The sequence below is a fragment of the Taudactylus pleione genome, unplaced genomic scaffold (genome assembly GCF_031769625.1).
Source record: "Taudactylus pleione unplaced genomic scaffold, aTauple2 ptg000181l, whole genome shotgun sequence".
NCBI classification, from domain to species: Eukaryota; Metazoa; Chordata; class Amphibia; order Anura; family Myobatrachidae; genus Taudactylus; species Taudactylus pleione.
Genome location: NW_028284583.1, coordinates 9,731,605 through 9,749,746, shown reverse-complemented (window position 1 = coordinate 9,749,746; position 18,142 = coordinate 9,731,605). Strand labels below are relative to the sequence as shown.

The 18,142-nt window shown below is 41.6% G+C and overlaps 1 pseudogene; it reads left to right on the top strand.

The window, feature by feature from the left end:
* The first annotated feature begins 738 nt into the window (after positions 1–738).
* The window catches only part of LOC148519838 (putative tyrosine carboxypeptidase MATCAP2), a 30,236-nt pseudogene continuing 12,832 nt past the window's right edge, over positions 739–18,142 (top strand).

The window sequence follows — 18,142 nt, the reverse complement described above, 5'->3', positions numbered from 1 at the left end:
CCTTGCGAGCAGGGCCCTCTAGCCTCTTGTGCTTCTCCTTACTTTATTTTTATCTACTTGTTACTCCCCATTAGGGCACCTAACACTTGGTTGCGTATGCTCTGTTGCTTATGTGGGTGTTATGGTCACCAATGTAGCAATGTGTATTATCCATGTCCTTGACCTGCATTGCATTGTATTGCACTGTAAGTCACTCATTTATTTATATACTTTGTAAGGCGCTGGGGAACATTTGTGGCACCATATAAATAAACGGTTTTTTATATATATATATATATATATATGTATATATATATATATATGTGTGTTTGTGTGTGTGTGTGTGTGTGTATAATAGATAACCCTCTCTTGGGTGTATGGTCATGCTCTGGTGTGCATTCAACCAACCAACTAACCAAAGCATACATATATCAGAGGAAACCGCACACCTAAAATTGGTATGTCTATCTTGCAAAATGGCACCTATTGTGAAATGTGGGAAATCATGGTCTGTTGACGTATTATCTTCCGTAGAAGTCCATGGAGTGTTGCCTGATTGACTATATTATGTTACTTTGCCTGTTGGCTCTTACAGGATGTGCACTAGGGTATTTGCTTAGCTAATTGGAGTGCTGGTCCATCAACCCTCTGTCTCCCCCTCTCTCTCTTTTTATATATATATATATAGTTATATATCAGCTCTCACTATAGACTATACCATACTATACTATATACCAGTGATATCTACACCGCACCAAGATGATGGAGTCAATGTATGTACAAAGTGAGTAAAAAGGGAGAATAAGGATATTGTAAAACTATAGGGACCACATAGTGCTGTATATATCTGTATATGTATATATATATGTGTGTATACGTATATATATATTTATATATATATATATACATACATATACATATGTATAGTGCTATAACATGGTGACATCTGTTGCCATGGAGACTAAAGAATGGGTGTCAAACTCGTGGCATCCAGCTGCTGTAGGACTACATATCCCAGTATGCCCCGCCACAGTTTTAGCATGCCCTAATAGCAAAACTATGGCAGTGCATGCTGGTATGTGTAGTTCCACTGCAGCTGGACGGCCTGAGTTTGACACCACTAAACTACATCATAGTGCTGCAATTGTCACTGGCTATCTGGTTATATGTCAGTAGAGAGCGTACTGTAGCTCTCACTATGGTAACATGTTTTAATATAGTAAGAGTAAGGATAATGTAATACTATAGGGAGCCACTGTTTTACATATTTACACTAAGGTTATCAGGTTTTATTTGTAAGAAAAGAAAAAGTTATAATTATCTTTGCCTCCTATATTATAATAATAGTGGTATCCTATAGGTTTTTAATAATTATGCCTTCTGTATGATTTAGGGGACTATTCATTATCGGGGCTAGATGACCCCGATAATTAGGCAACCAATTTGCGAAGTATCAGTGGTGGATACCAAAACACAGGAGCAATTCAACATTGCTCCAGAGCGGTGACAGCTGATCTGAAAATCAGCTATCCCCATTATCTATATTTGTAGCAGTGACAATTAACATGCCAAGTCTGACTCGGTGGTGTCAGTGCGCATACGTTTATTTGGGTTCCTGCACAAAGAACCAGGCATCCAGCAAAAGTAGCCGAACGGGAGTGGAGAGATCTGATTAGATCCCCCTTTGCATCCCCATATATCCTTCATATAGGTAGGAGCGGGGGTCCAAGAACAAAAGCCATCTGTAGATAGCAAATGTTCCCACTCTCAGGCTCCAAACATTTAGTATTTACTATTTTCAGAGGTAGATGAATTTTGGTCAAAATACAATAGTATGGGGACAGCGAGATCAGGATTTAATGGTAAGCAGGAGATATCTGTGACATCTGCATTATCTAATAAATGACTCTGATTCTTAATATCTACAAAGGAAGGTGAAATTGTTAATTTTTATTTATTTTTGTAGAAATTAAGAGATAATGAATAGTCCCCTAAATAATTGTACTGCCTTCCACCCATATTGTTTAATATCTATAATGGGCTCAATATTGTTTAATAATTTGCAATGGCAATCCTTTATTTAAATGTATTGTCCCCATATTTTCTATATATTGTTAGCCACACCTATGTTTATGTAGTGTAGAGGTGTCCTTACATACACTTTTCATCTGTTCTTGATCTGGCATATTCTATTGAGAGAAAGAGAACCTCAGTGATATGAGATAGAGCTCCCCAATGCCGAATGGGTTATGACTGGGTGCCCGTCTACTTAATAGATAACCAGTCAATGAGGACCAGTCTCTCATCTGTTAGAGATGTTTTATCAATATAGGGACCACTATGTTTATTACTAATAATAAATAGAGGGGCAATATTATTACATGTTTGCCATATCTGGGGGGGATATTTTATTTTGATTACAGTACAGGAGCAATGTGGGGTTTTGTTTTATACTTTATAAAGGTTGTTACCCCTAAACTTCTTGCAATATAGTGGATACAAAATAGCCACAACTTGCCGAGGTGCAACTATGTGTAGTGGTTTGGGGGTGTCAGGACCATATTTTTACCTTTCCAATCCACCTAACGCCTAACATTTGTCATGGAGTCCATGAAATTAAAAGGGTGCTGCAAAGTATAAAGTTGGGAGTATGTGAAATAGTATTTCAGGGCCCAGAAGACAATACCTATTTACCAGGGTGCATAGTTGCTCCTGTATCCCCACCCCATGAACCCTATTTATGTACACCCACCACCTCCACATTTGTATTTAAACCTGCTGTATGCACTAAACATTGTAGTAAAGTCTTGTTAGTTAAGATCCTAATTAAGTTATGCTGAACGGATTGGGTACGGAATCCAAACGGTCGGGATGCCGACAGTCAGAATCCCGATGCCCAAAGGTAAGTACCTCTATACTAACCCTGCCTGCGCCCGGCATGCTGGGCACTGGCATTCTATGTGCTGGGATCCAAACTACATCCCATGCTGAACATATACTTTACATGTTAAATATTTAATCAGAAGTGGGTATGAATCACTATCCTAGACTGCAAAAGTAAAACAATTATTATAGTAGGGAAACTATCTAATAGAGCAGGGGTAGCCAGACTTTGGATCCACTTTTACTACTGAAAACCTTTACTGATTTACCAAGCTCGAAAAAGGGGTCGTGGTATGGAAAAAAGGGGGAGTGACTTCGCAGCAAGGGATGAGGGGACTGTCCTGCCAAAATCACAAATAGTATCCCCGATTCAAATTACTCCACATCAGCACAATCTTATTCACATTACACCACATTGTAGTGTCCCTTATTCATGATACGACACACAGTAGTGCCCCTTATACACAATGCCGACAGTAGTGCCCCTTATACAATGACCACTGTAGTAGTGCCCCTTACGCAATGCCCTATCTAATAGTGCCCCTTATGCTATGCCCCCAGTAGTAGTGCCCCCGTAGTTGTGCCCATTATGCAGTTTCCCCTGTAGTTGTGCCCATTATGCAATGCCCCAGTAGTGCCCCTTATACAATGCCCCCAGTAATGACCCTTATGCTGTGCTCCCAGTAATGCCCCTTATACTGAGCCCCCAGTAGTGCCCCTTAAACAGTTCCCCCGGTAATGCCCCTTAAGCGGTGCCCCCAGTAATTCCCCTTATGCTGTGCCCCCGGTAATGCACCTTATGCTGAGCCCCCTGTAATGCCTCTTATGCTGTGCCCCTGGTAATGCCCCTTATGCTGAGCCCCGGTAATGCTCCTTATGCCGTGCTCCCGGTAATGCCACTTATGCTGTGACCACAGTAATGCCCCTTTTGCTGCCCCCGGTAATTCCCCTTGTGCTGAGTGCCCCCTCCCCTGTGCAGTACTTACCTGTCTTCACGCTGGTCAGCGCTCCAGTTACACTCCAGCGTAGGCGCTACCTGTGCCTGCCGCTGACAGTAGGCACGCAGGCTCCTCACATGTCCGGTGTCGCAGGTGACGTGCATCACTGGGAACGCTGGCCTCTGCAGTGATCAGAGGCTTCTTTAGTCTCTAATCGCTTCAAAGACCAACATTCCCACTTACTGCAGCAAGTTGGTCGCGATCTACCGGTTGGAGCTCCGCAAGCTACCGGTAGATTGCGAACAACCTTTTGGCTGACCCTGTAATAGAGTCTTTCCCTGATTGTCTTTAAGGAAAACTTAACAAGCTCCATTGTAATGGGCTACACGGACATCAGTGCAGAATTGTTGATGAAGTTATTCAGTTACACAGTGAAAAGCCAAATGATATCTGACATCTTTTTTAATTTATATGTGAAAAATAATGTGGTTATATACTTTTATTTAATATAGAAATAGTTCTAAAGCCCAGAGAGGAGCTTTCAAGGAGACCACCCCTGAATGTGGAGAAAATGCGTACCCTAGCACCTGCAAAAACCATCCAAGCACGACCTAGGAGTACCATACAAGGCACAGTTAGAGTAGGAGGTATGTAAAGTGGGGAGTACGCCTTTCACCTGGCCAGTGGGTGACTTGTGAAATGCTTCATCATTGTCCAGCAGTGGTGGGGCCACAATGATGAGATTGCATCACCACGCCCATAGCACCATCTACCTCTGCCATAATACTCTTAGCCCCACAGTGCCAACCTGACTGCCCCCTCCCACAAGGTGCAGCCCAAAGGTTAGCAAGTATGGTTACATGTTAGATATTTAACAGGCACACCTCTGGGACTCCCAGGTTCAGGTGCAGTGCGCCTGACAGGCGCCTGTTTTAAAATCAACATTAGCACCTAATTAACTCAATTCTAACGTTCTTAAAGTGATCAGTGACCTTCATTAGGATGTACAAAGAGATATTATATGGTAATCTGGTTCACAAAACCACATTTATTAACCTTAAAGCAGAGGCCACCCTGGACAAACCTACATATTTCTGCAAAACACCCACAACCTTTGTAATTTTCATTTATAAAATGAGCAAAATACACAAAATTGTGAGAAAATAAAAAGAAATACGTACCTTCAAAAGTCGGACGAGTTTGGGTACAATGAGCTAGGGAGGTACTAGGAGGGGCAGGCCCCTGCACCCCCTTGCGGCGGAGAGGTGAGCGAGAACAGCTTTGTGGCACCTGTCAGGCCAGCTGCGCCTGATGCAGGGTTAATCAGAAGTGGGTATCAAATACCATCTTAGGCTGCTGAGTTCTAACTATCTAAGAGAGTCTTTTCCACACTATTCTATAAGGAAAACTTAACAGGCTCCACTGTAAATGGGCTACCCAGATGTCAGTGCTCCAGAATTGGTGATCAGGGTCGGACTGGCCCACGCCCTCCTCTAGGGGTCTGGTCTCAAACTGTGCATATGTTACATTATACTGCATTCCCAAGATTATGGTATATTTACTACAATGAATAGTTATCAATCTGGTACATTATCATGCATTGACTATCAGTATTTACTATATATATTTATAAAGGATCATGCACTCTGTAATCGTTAGCCAAACATCTGTGGTGGCTAGCCACACCCCCTCTGGAGGCTGGTCACACCCCTTAAGCATGGGGCCCTATTACTGCATTCTCCTGGTAGGCCCTAACACTGATCATGATGTATATTTGAAATTTGGACATTAAAGAGATGGTTCAGTCTCATAAGAATGTTTTAATTTATTCAATTACACAGTGAAAAGCCAAATGATATCTGACATCTTTTTATTCTATATGTGACTAATAATAATGTGGTTATATTTAATGTAGAAAAACTTCTGAAGCCCAGAGAGGAGCTTTCCAGGAGACCAGCTATGACTGTGGAGAAGACATGTACCCTAGTGCCTGCAAAGACCACCCAAGCACGGCCTAGGAGTACCATACAATGCACAGTTAGAGCAGGAGGTATGTAAAGTTGGGAGTATGCCTTTCACCTGGCCAGTGGGCGACTTGTGAAATGCTACATCAGGGCCCAAAAAACAATACCTGTATATCCAGGGTGACTTCATAGCATCAGTACTATAAAGTCTATAGTTCAATTATTTTGTATCAGAAATCATTTCATTGTCCCATTAGCATAACTATGGGGGCACTACTACTGGGGCATAACTATGGGGGCACTATTACAGGGGCAATATATGGGAGCACTACTACAGGGGCATTATATTGGGGCACTACTACAGGGGCATTATATGGGGGCACTACTACAGGGGCATAACTATGGGGCACTACTACAGGGGCATTATATGGGGGCACTACTATATGATTTCCTTCCTTTCAAATCAAGGGGGTAACGTTGGCATATCTAAATGTATTTTGGGGTAAAAGGTAAAAAAGTTCCCTGACCGCTGATCTAAGAGAGTCTTTCCCTGACTATCCTATAAGGAATACTCAACAGGCTCCACTGTAAATGGGCTACCTAGATGTTAGTGCTCCAGAATTTGTGTTTATTTGTAACTTGGTCACTAAGGAGATGGTTCAGTCTCACAAGAACTTTTTTTATTTATTCAATTGCACAGTGAAAAGCCAAATGAGCTTGACTGTGGAGAAGACACGTACCCTAGCTCCTGCAAAGACCACCCAAGCTCGGCCTAGGTGTACCACACAAGGCACAGTTAGAGCAGGAGGTATGTAAAGTGGGGAGTATGCCTTTCACCTGGCCAGTGGGTGACCTATGAAATGCTACATCAGGGCCACAAAAGACAATACCTGTATATCCAGGGTGACTTCATAGCATCAGTACTATAACGTTTCTAGGTCAATTATTTTGTATAGAAATCATTTAATTGTTCCATTAGGATGTGTAGTGTTTATTTAGAGCCCTTTTACCCCTGGTGACAGAACCACTAATTATAAAGGAGATTACACTCTCCCTTTCTGTAAATGTTGAACCTTGTTTTGTCAGGATTTGTAAAGGGAATGTATCTACCATAGGGGGGAATTCAATTCAGCGCGATGTTGAATAGCGATGGGAGGCAGCTCCCGAAGCTATTCAATACACCGTGCTGTCTGGGCAGGCTGGGGATGCGAGGAGAAATCCGACCAAAGTGCCGGGCACGCAGCTGTTTCTCTGCATGGCGCAGCACCAACAGCCGTACGCCCGGCACTTTGGTCAGAGAATGCCGGTTACCACACCTTAACACCCTTGTTAAGGTGCGATAACCGGCATTCTCCAACCACACAGTGCACTGAATTGAATAGCTGCGGGAGCTCGCTCCTGGCACTATTCAATTCACGTTGAATTGAATTCCCCCATAGAGAGTGAACCTATCTACCATTGAGGGATCTGCCCTCTATGTAACAAATGCTATTACTCTTTTTCCAAGCTCTGTTGCCGATCGCTTGCACATGCAGCAATTGTCATTTACATAAAGGAATTCTGTAGAATCGCAATAAAATACAATGGGCTTTATATAAAAGAAATACAGTACTAGTAGCATTTACAAATATTTATATGTAAACATTTGGGAAACTACTGTATGATACTTTGAGAGACAGATGTGACCATAGGTGAAGCATTATTTGCAGTGTACATCAGGTGACAGCATTGCAGGAAGCATTTCTGAGTATAAATCTAAGAATGTTGTCACTTAGCAGTACAACAAGCATTCATACAATAGCAGCAATTATTCTATCTGTGTGACTGTGGGACATTTCATACATGTTTGTGATTCAAAAATACATTATAAATTGTATTCACCAGTATTTTACTTTTACTGGTTGTAGCCAATGGGCAAATAAAAACTACCTACAGTATCTTGAGCAGAGGGTGAAGTCAAAGTTGTCCAAAACAGTTATTTTAAAAAATAAGCTGTATTTAGACCTGCTGTATGTACCAAACATTGTACTGTGGGTAATGAAGTCTTGTTAGTTTAGGTCCTAATTAATTTATGCTCAACACATTCCTTACATGCATACTTGCCTAATCTTCCAGGAAACTCCCTAAAATTGGGTATCACTCCCAGCCGCCCAGAAGTGTGGGTGGGTCACCCGGAGCTGTCTGCCACCCAGGCTTGGCCACCTGTTTTTCGAGTGAAGTGCGCAGTACTATCGACTGATGGTGCAATTTGCGTTGAATTGTGTCATCGTGGCCCCACCTTCACTTCACATGTTGGTAATTGCGGCATTGTCCAGTAGGGATGGGGCCATGATTACGTGATTGCATCACCACGCCCCCAGCACCACCTATCACTGCCATTATACTCACCACCCCACAGTGCCAACCTGGCTGCCCAAAGGTCGGAACATATGCTTACATGTTAGATGTTTAATCAGAAGTGAGTACTGCTGTTTATTTGTAATTTGGTCACTAAGGAGATGGTTCAGTCTCATAAGAACTTTTTTATTTATTCAATTACATAGTAAAAAGCCAAATGATATCTGACATCTTTTTTTATTCTATATGTGAATAATAATAATAATAATAATAATAATAATAATAATAATAATAATAATAATAATGTGGTTATATTTAATGTAGAAAAACTTCTGAAGCCCAGAGAGGAGCTTTCCAGGAGACCAGCTCTGAGTGTGGAGAAGACACGTACCCTAGCGCCTGCAAAGACCACCCAAGCACGGCCTAGGTGTACCACACAAGGCACAGTTAGAGCAGGAGGTTTGTAAAGTTGGGAGTATGCCTTTCACCTGGCCAGTGGGTGACCTATGAAATGCTACATCAGGGCCCAAAAGACAATACCTGTATATCCAGGGTGACTTCATAGCATCAGAGCTATAAGATTCTAGGTCAATTATTTTGTATCAGAAATCATTTAATTGTTCCATTAGGATGTGTAGTGTTTATTTAGAGCCCTTTTACCCTGATGACAGAACCACTAATTATAAAGTAGATTACACTCTCCCTTTCTGTAAATGTTGAACCTTGTTTTGTCAGGATTTGTAAAGGGAATGTATCTACCATACAGAGGGAACCTACCTACCATAGAGGGATCTGCCCTCTATGTAACGAAAGCTATTACTCTTCTTCCAAGCTCTGATGCCGATCACTAACACCTGCAGCAATTGTCATTTACCTAAAGGAATTCTGTAGAATAACAATAAAGTGCAATGGGCTTTATATAAAAGAAATAGAGTACTAGTAGCAGTCACACATATACTGTATATGGAAATGTTTGGGAAACTACTGTATGATACTTTGACAGACAGATCTGACCATAGGTGAAGCATTATTTGCTTAGAAGATACAATTAGACATTGTTACTAAGTTACACTATATTGTTATTATACCAACCCAGAAGATACTAATGTAGGAATGACTATGTGTGTTGTTGAAACAATGGACAAACAATTTATCTAAGTCATAACACTGAAAGTATTAAAGATACCTGACATACATTTGATATCTTACACATATTATAATTCACTGAAAGTATTGATGGAATGGGAAAACATGTCAGAGCAATAAAGAAGATATATGTTATCTATCAAACCCTGTCATATTGATAAGCCCACTGAATGATATCTAATCCTATACATTGCACCAATATAGTAATAAAGTGGACTTTACCGCACCCCATTTGTTCCGGATTAATTTGTACCCACCTGTTACTCGATATTACTTTATAGATATGATCGCGGGAGTACAGATATTAAATTATAATAGGTCTGACGGCAGTAGGAATTAATTTTAAATCTATATCACTTTCCTATATATCTAATACACATTTCTATCTTGATTTTCTTGTTTGAATTTATATAATATTTTGCCTTAATTTTGGACTATACCTTTTACATAATAATTAATAAAGATTAATGTTTTATTATTTTTCCAGAGGCTTTTGAAATAGTATATTATTTATTGGATCTAATTAGTGCACCTGACACAAAAATCTTGCCTTTCCTTTTATTCTAAATATTGTATATTTTCAAGATTGTTAAAGTAGCACCTCCATAGGTACTCTATTATAAAAAAATAAAAATTAAATAAATAAAATATATTGGAAAAATATTAGAATCCTTAAACTCATATAATCTCTGGACAAGTTATTGACCAATACGAAGGATGATTTAAGTGGTTTGTGAATGTTAGATGTTTAGTCAGTGGTGGGTATCAATTACTGTTCTAGATGGCTGAGTTCCAAAAACAGTAAAAGAGTTCTTATTGTAGCAGGGAAACTATCTAATGGAGTCTTTCCCTGACTATCCTATAAAGAAAACATAATAGTCTCCACTGTAAATGAGCTACCCAGACATCAGTGCTCCAGAATTGGTGATGTTTAATTGTAATTTGGTCACTAGGAGATGGTTAAATCTCACAATAACTTTTTTTAATTTATTCAATTACACAGTGAAAACACAAAATATATCTGACATATTTTTTAATCTGGGCATGAATAACATTATTGTGTTAATATTTAATATAGAAACACTGCAGAAGCCCAGAGAGGAGCTTTCAAAGAGATCAGTTCTGAGTGTGGAGAAGGCAAGTACTGTAGCACCTACAAAGACCACCCAAGCACAGCCTAGGAGTGTCATACAAGGCACAGTTAGAGCAGGAACCAGCTGCCACACCAGCCTGCTCCCTCCAAAAGCTTCCTCACATAACACCACCTTATGTGCAAACAGGAGCAGCTCCAGTTATAACTGCGGAACTAGAGAGACCAGTGGAAATCATCCACAGGGCATCTTGGCATCAGGAAATAAATTAGCATTGGCATACCAGCCTAAAACTAAGATCATGAGAAAGCCGGACTTGCCAAATCCAACTAGAGGCAAGGGCCGTGATGTCACTAAGACACCAGCAAAAGACATCTCAGGGAACGTACAATGTATTTTCAATGCTGTTAAGCCAACAAATATTGATCAAGAAAAATCTAGGTTTTTCAAGTCAGCATTCAAGTACAACCCTCAGTTTGAGTATGCCAGTCCTGCATTGCCAGATGTCTTAGCAGAGTACAGCATTGCCTCAGACAGATTTCTTACACAGGTACAGTTTATAGCATTTACTTTTAGAATTAGTTCTTTTTTTCCCTATAAATTAGGATAAAGATGCATCACTTTAAGACACCAAAGATGTGGTCGTTGGGACTGAGTGAATGCTTATGCACACACACATTAAGGCACCAGTAGTATATATTTTGCTAGACAGTGCATCTAACCAAAGATAAATATTAACAGGGTTTTTATACAGTGGAGTATCTATAATGGGTGCAGGGTGTGCAGTGCACACAGGCCCCAGGATCCAAGGGGCCACACCACACATCCTGCACCTATTTCTTCAATACTCACCTCCCTAGAGTCCCACATCAGCAGTGGCATTGCTGCATAAATTCCCTGGACAATGGTGCGGAAGCCAGTTTCTGGGCATTTTTTGCATGAGCAGTATAAAAAAAATCACTGGGAAAATGTCTTCCGCATGCACAGCTCCAGAGTCTACTAGTGCTCATTAATGTGCTTCCAGCTAGAGAGGAGGGGGCCCAGGCAGAGACTGCACACTGCCCCATCCTCTCTTAATACAACCCTGCTTATATATATATATATATATATATATATACATTGTAGCAATATCAAGCTAGGTTGCGATAGCAAGCCATGTATTCTATGTTGGGCTGGTGGGACTTGCCCGCATAGGGATGAAAAAAGTGGGTGTCACCGCAGCTAATGGCTTCCCAGTGAATTCAGTCCAAGGACTAGGAGAGACAAAGGTGTATACAGCCCAGGTGGGGTTGTGGAAGCCAGGACAGTGGGCCTTGAAGCTACAGGCCAGGAGGCCAGTTACCAGATTTGCATGTGACAAGGAGGACCACAACAGAGACTTTGGGGTATATTTACTAAAGTGAGAGTTTTAGAAATAGAGATGTTGCCCATAGCAACCAATCAGATTCTATGTAACATTTAACTAGCAGCTTCTAGAAGATAATAGCTAGAATCTGGTTGGTTACTATAGGCAACATCTCTACTTCTAAAAACTCTCACTTTAGTAAATGTACCCGTTTGTGTGACTTCATGGGCAGACCTGTGAGAAACAAGACATTGACCAGGGGTCAGGGAACTTTTTTACCCTTTACCCCAAAATATATTTAGATACGCCAATGTTACCCCCTTGATTTGAATGGAAGGAAATCATATAGTAGTGCCCCAATATAATGCCCCTATAGTAGTGCCCCCATATAATACCCCTGTAGTAGTGCCCTCATATAGTGCCCCTGTAGTGCCGCTTGTACAAAAAAAACCCCAAAAATACTTACCTTAATCCCTGCTCCTGCATCTGCCGCCATCATGATGTCTCTCCCATAGTGTTCATGGAGAGAGGAGGAAGCTGGAGTTCAGAAGAGAACTCCAGCCTCCGGCTAACGTGGCCTGCCGGGAAGGAACCGGGTGCCCGCTGGTAATAACATCTCATTGGGTGTCCGGCTTAAAGCTTCCCTGCAGCACAGCCGGGCATGCATATGAATCATTATAGAATGATTCATATGCATGCCCGGCTGTCTGTCCATTACCCCCAGGAATTTCATTTTTACCCCATGTGGGGTAATTTCCCCCTGTTCCCCGACCACTGACATAGACTTTTGGAAAGACTGTTTGCATGCAGACTAGCTGCCCACTATATATAGGGGTCAAGCAGTGAGCTAGTGCCCTGCATAAGGGCTAGGTTGTTTTTGCTTTTTCTATTTCATGTTGTAAGTTGGCAGTGAAGCTTCATTTATTTCCATTTTACCATGGAAGCTGCATATGGATCTTTATCATGCACCTAGACACTCTACCAAGCTAAAATTACCCCAGTATATCACAATATATATTAATGTTGCATGAGGTAAATTATTTATACGAGACTGCAGCAGGAATAATACACTCCTCAGTGTTATTTGTGATGTTCGGCAGCTGGTTGGGGTTTTTGGGTGTAAAATAACTAGGAAGCAAACACTCTAGGCTTATTTCTATTTTCTCAACTTTCTATTTCTGTATGGAACTGCAAAGATTAAGGGAACCTCCCTAGCCAACCAATTTATGTAACTACCCAAACCATTGCATCCCAAAGGATAACACCCAGCTGGTTAACCTGACAATAACATAGGGGCCCTTTCAAACTTTTGCTATGGGGCCTTCAAATACCAAATTATACTCCTGTCCCCCAGGGCACACTTCCCTCCTCTTTCTTACATGCAATCTGAATTTCCTGGGTGCTTATATATCACACATTTGCCTACTTTTTTTTTCTCCTCCCCGGGAAGAGAAGTAGACAGAATGTGGGAGAAATGCCTAATCTACCGGGGCTGCAGGGGGTTACCCAAAACATTGTGAGCCTCCCGCGACTTCCGGAAGAGTAGGCATGTATGGTATATCATTGGATAAAGTAGTCTTTCATTAATTTATTAAGGACATATTTCAGCTCTCTATAATTAAATATTAAAAGCTTCGAATTGTCCATGTTTCAAAGTAACTAAAATATATATATATATATTTTGTAACGTTCCCGCTGGGCTGTTTTAGCGGGGCACGGTGCCCTGCCCTCCTTCTGGAGGGCAAAAAGCACCCTGCCCTCCAGGAGGAGGGCAAAAAGCGCCCTGCCCTCACAGCCTGCGGGTGCAGTTCTCACCCGCGGGACGCAGTGTCCCGCGGGTGGAGAAACATGCGGTGTCCCGGTCACCGCCGGAGAATAGGCGCCGGGCGCATGCGCCCGGCATCTATTCTCCCTTTCTGCAGTGCTTGGGGGCTGCCCAGCATGTCCGTAAGCGCCGGGCACACCCCCAAGTATGACGAAAAGGGGACACGTCTTATAGACACGCCCCCTTTTTATGACCACGCTCCCTTTTCGGCGCGCGGTCATGAGGCATAAGGTTGCCCTCTCTAGCTCCAGCACCCTGCCTGCCGCCGGAGCTAGAGTGAACACTATTTTGTATTATTGTTGTCTTCTTGTACAGGCTATTGGCATAATGCAGAGAACACTTATGAAATATGGCAGCTATGACAACTTTGAGAAAACAACAGGAGGCCGGCTGCTGCCAAAGAGTCAGGTTCTGCGCCAAATTCACAGCTACATGGAGAAAGAACGCTGTATGGGTGAGGTAAGTGGCCTAAAGCATTTGTTGTTTACCCCTTAATGATCTAGTTACTCTGTAGCTTTATTATAAGACACATCTTAGCTTTTTGCTATCTCAGAGTAAATTGTATATTGCTTATTTATGACACCTTTTTATATCTTATTTGTTTTGATTATAAATTAAATGGAGAAACTAAAAATAATACATATTCTCATGATTATAGTCACAATTATTTTCAAGCTAATATCTCACCACTTATTACACTTATGATCTTAAATGATTTCCCTTATTTTGCCCATATCATTTGATAGCACACAGACATTATTTCTAGTTTAATGACTAGAAAGGAGTGCATGACGTTGTTGCTATTTTTGTTACATATAATAGATTACTACTTATATTACAATGTCCCATGGTAGGACAGAATAGACCATATAGGTCACTACAGATATTGCTACATCAGCTGTTTATGTGCTACATCTTATATACCGTTCCTGCCCATGTGATTGGGGTACTGTGTCCTGTACTCTGTATCCTGTACACATTACACAGCATTCTGTACACTGCACAGAAACAAACAGCAACCGTTCAGAACTGTTATAGGCTGTCAATCTGGACTCTTAGATGATCATTAATGGTTTGGCTCCAGTTGTGAGGACACATAGCATGTGGCTGCCATTCTTATAAATGCAGAGCATAGATTAAAAAGCCCATTCCCATCAGACCTAAAAAGTACTGGGTAGTTGCAGAATGGTTAATCAGTTGCTTTATCCTCCAATATAGTCACATAACAGTTTCTAAATTACATTCATCAGTTTGCACCTCAATATAACTCTAACAATAGCCCTACAAGGCTCTACAGTGTATACATTGGCATCAAAGGCCATGATGGCTATGATAGGTTTTAGCCGTTAGGACCATTAGTATTACTTGTGGTCTCTCCTGAAGAGGTGGCTACTTTACTGGATTCCAAATGATGGGTTTGGTACATTCTTTGTGACATAGCTAGTGGACAGGAGCATACATATTTATAATGGGTGCAGGGTGTGCGGTGCACACATGCCCCTGAGTCCAGGGGGGGCCCACTCCCTGTACCCATACTTTCATTATAAACTTACCTCTCCAAAGTCCCACGGAGTAGCACTACATAAAACACCTGGAAAATAGCTGCCGCGGGCATTTACCCGACTTTTTGCGCATGCCAGCACACAAAGCATATCAGGAAAATGCACCACAAAACATCATAGAACCGCCTATCATGGATAACAACAGGCATCCTGGCATGTATGTTCCTTTTTGCATATGACCATTTAAAATAATAATAATAATAAGTACTCTGGCCTCTGGAGCTGTTTAGGTTGGCACCATAGGTGTACTGTACTGTATATATATTTGGTGAGAACATTGTGAGGGAGGATTCCTATGACTGTATCACCTTCCTCCATTGCTTGGTAGGCTATAGCCTGTGCTCTTTTGCAGCACAGAGCTCACACACATACACTGCCAGGTCTTAGCTCTTATCCTAAGTCACTGAGGTCTCCTCTTGCAGCCATGCTAGCCATAATTGTAGGCAACCAGAACAGTCCAGTATTTTATAAATGACCCTGATGGCACTGAGGAATGATTTGCCTAATTAATGCATGAGCCACATCTGTATGTAATCCTGGTTTGCAATATACTTTGCTTTTCATTGTGTTGAAACTGATCACATACAATTTTTATTATTTGTTGCCAATTAATTGTCTGGTTTGTGGACTCTTTAAGATGTATTTAATGCAGTAAGGGCCCCACACAATTTAAAAAAATCAAAACCAGTAGTTATTAACGTACAACTCGTGTTGTGTGTGGCAAAGTTTGTGCTGCTGCTACCAGCCTTTTATTCCTGCCACATACGGTGACATTGTCCTTCTCCATGTTCCAGATTGCTGTTGACCTTACAAGTGATATTCTGTCATGAGCCTGCATTACTGTGAGCAACGGACGAGCAACAATGGCCATTACTGAAGGTAACTTTTCTGACACCTCCTGCTTAAAACCCAAAAAGTCAGAAGGATCGTGAGGCCCTGCTTTCACGGTCTGTATTCATACTGAAAATCAAGATCAAGCGAGCTTTTGCCAGCCGGGAACACTGGCTGGAAGGGATGCTCAGACATGAAATAGGTACTGGCTTCTGCTGATTTACAGTCACTGTTCTTTTATTTCCATTGTATCAACCTAACAAATGTTTCCACGGGTTCCTTATCAGTATATTGATGTTATAGGCCCATATAGGAAGGGTCATATTTATCTTCTGTTTATCTCATTGTATTTCATTTATTTTCATAATGGTCCCTTCAATGCGTAGAGCTATGTAATATATTGGTGCTTTATACTATAAGTAATATATATAAGGAAAAGATGATATATCTAATTTTATTATTGAGCTTAAAAATACATTAGTATGATTTTTCTTATGTGCATCTGTTACTGTGTGTGTGTGAAAAGCACATACGCATCCACCCCTACATGAGCCCAGCCATCTGGTGGGCTATAGGGAACGGTGTGTGATAGGTGCAGTCACCCATGGCCCCTGTATCTAACTAGTAGGATGCCTGGAACGCCACCTTGCTGTAAGTAGTGCATCTGTAGTGCTGCTCAGATCATCCAAATGATGCTCCAGACACGCACCCTGCAGTGTGTAGGGCCACCAGGAGTTCCTGGGCAGCTCTACAGTTATCTCCCTCCCATGATGTTCCTGGTTTGTGGATGGGCCAGAACAGAGCACCAGAGCACCGCTCCAGCTCTTTAGCAGTATTATTTTAAAAATGTATTCTGCAAAGTCACTTATGGGGGCTGTTCCTCCACTTATCATTGTCAGCACCAGAAACCTATGGGGGCTGTGGCTGCTGTTGAAAATGGAGGGACTGCAGCAGATATCGGAGATGGTACCTCTATGGTACATTCAAGGGATGCTTAATATTTGTGGGTATCCCCCGAAAACATGTTTTCACCAAGTTTTATTTCCATTTTACCATTTTAAAGATAATCTAAGAAGCTGTATTACTTGTTTGAATGCAGGAACCCATTATTACCGTTCAGTGAACAACAAGCAACAGCCATGGTGTAACAGCAATGGGCGTGACAGATATGGTCTAAAACCCGCCAATCTCACTGAAGAAGGCCTGGCAAGCATCCACAGTGTCCTGTATAACAAAGACCCTTTCCTGTGGAGATCTGCACTGCTCTATTACACAGTCTACCAAGCCAGCCGCATGTCATTCTGTGAGCTGTTCCAGGACTTGGGTCAGTTTGTGGAAGACCCAAACACCCGCTACTGTATGCGAGCAAAGAGGGGCTGCTCTGACACATCCCAGCCAGGTAACTGAGAACTTTCTGTTCCATAAACCATTATTGTGGTGAAGTAACCAAGCAGCAAACTTTCAAAACAGACAATATTCAATGGCTTTGCCTGCAGGATTTAGCATGGCAAAACAAATATAAGCGTAAAACAAAGATGATTTTACACTTAATATTATTTCCACTTTTAAATTCCACAGGCAAAACCACTGAACATTTGCCGTTTTGAAAACCCACCGCTTAGTAAATAATATACCTCTATGAGCTTAGAAGGGAATGTGTTCCATCACTATGCACAGTGTAAGCAAAATGTCCCCGCACAGGAGCAATACTGACTTGCTCCAGTAATTAAGTATCCACCACTGCACCTCACAGCGAGTTGGATACTTAATCACCAACGGACACCTGGCCCCCAATGATAATTAGGTCCATATAAAAGATACACTGTATGTCACGTCTAGTAATATTGTGACTTCAAAGTTTTTGGAGTTTGCTGAATACTAGGTGGCCCTATCAAGCCCATAATAATGAGTGAGCCTAATGCATAAAACATGTGGAAATTAGTGTTTCCGCATGTGTAATGAGCACATTAGTGATGATGAATAAGCCCCTTGGTGCACTAAAATGTTATCGGATAGGCAGGGTCGTAACTAGAACTTTTTGGGCCCCATAGCAACATTTTTTAAAGGGGCCCCCCTAACTTAGGTCTTACACAATAACCACAGTAGTTCCCCTAAAACATTAAATGCCCACTGTAATGATGCCCCTTATGCAATGCCCACTGTAATGGTGCCCCTTACGCAGTGCCACCAGTAGTGAGCCCCCTGTAGTTGCCTCCAGTAATGAGCCCCCTATAATGCCCC